Source organism: Tupaia chinensis, unplaced genomic scaffold, assembly GCF_000334495.1.
Source record: "Tupaia chinensis unplaced genomic scaffold, TupChi_1.0 Scaffold000085_1, whole genome shotgun sequence".
Classification (NCBI taxonomy): Eukaryota; Metazoa; Chordata; class Mammalia; order Scandentia; family Tupaiidae; genus Tupaia; species Tupaia belangeri.
This window is the reverse complement of record NW_006159547.1, coordinates 4,425,758-4,426,983: the sequence shown is the minus strand read 5'-3', so window position 1 is coordinate 4,426,983 and position 1,226 is coordinate 4,425,758. Positions and strand designations below refer to the sequence as shown.

At 28.2% G+C, this 1,226-nt stretch overlaps 1 protein-coding gene across 1 annotated transcript in view; it reads right to left on the bottom strand.

Moving 5' to 3' along the window:
• Positions 1-1,226, bottom strand: part of NAV3 (neuron navigator 3) — a 688,714-nt gene that overhangs the window by 22,570 nt on the left and 664,918 nt on the right.

Here is a 1,226-nt window from a genome sequence, read left to right as displayed (position 1 = left end):
TATATATATATATATATATATATATATGCATTAAATTTCTCTCTATAGAAAGGTTGAATTTAAATTTTGATATGGACTGAGAATCAAACCAGGGTCTAAAGTTTCCATCTTGTTCTTAATTTCTCTGATTCAAACTATTCTATTATTAATATTTGTCTCCCAAACTTTCAGCATGTATATAGAAGTTAACAATATCAAAGAAACAATGAAGTTTTTATAAAAGTACCTAGGACATAGTTGTTGAATGAATAAATAACTATTATAAAGAATATATATTGACCCATTGAAAATACGGTGTTATACTAATCATTTAAATTAATTACTTCCTTAATATCATTTTTTAAAAGAGTTATTTTATTTAACTTTATTTATTTTATTTTAATTTGACCAAATAGGGACAAAGTGAGAGGAAGAGAGAAAGAGAGAGACAAAAAGTGAGAAAGCAAGCTGCCAGGTCTAGAACTTGAACCATGGTTGGTCATGTGGGAATCCAGCACCCTTAACCACATGCCACCTACTGGCCCCTTGGCATGTTTTAATACATCTAAAAATGATAACAATGTGAGGAAACCCATATGATAGTTAGCTAGATTTAGTAATTTCACAATGTATATATACTTCAAAACATTTTGTTGCACTTGGTAAACACACACAATTTTTTACAATTATTTGAACTCTTATTAATTCTTTATAAAACATACCATGAATATATAATATAAAAGAGGTAAACAAAAACAGTGATGTGAAAAGAAAAACCTTAGAAATATTGCTTGACTATATTTTTATGATATTTAAAATGTCTTTATATATGTTGACTTCTTTTATTTTTATTATTATTTCAATTTCTTTTATGCATTCAATCACATAACTTAGCTTGCAAAATGAAAAATTCAACATGTGTACACTTCACACCAGTCCAGTTGACAAGTTGACAATACTATAAGGTTATCCCTCAACAGATAATAACCCATTACTTTGTCCCATAAATGCCTTGCCTCTCTATTTTTCTCTTTATTGTCCTTCCTCAGACTCTACTCCACTCTCCCTCTCCCCACCCTGTATTCACAACCATTTGTTATGTTTCTATATCCTTTAGTCATTCAGTTTAAACCACAGAGTATAGACAATTGGTAAATATTAAGTGGAGGCATACAATTTTATCTTTCATTTAAAAAACTAAAAATTATGAAAAAGTAATACAAAATTTGAAAGCTAAAAAAGAAGTA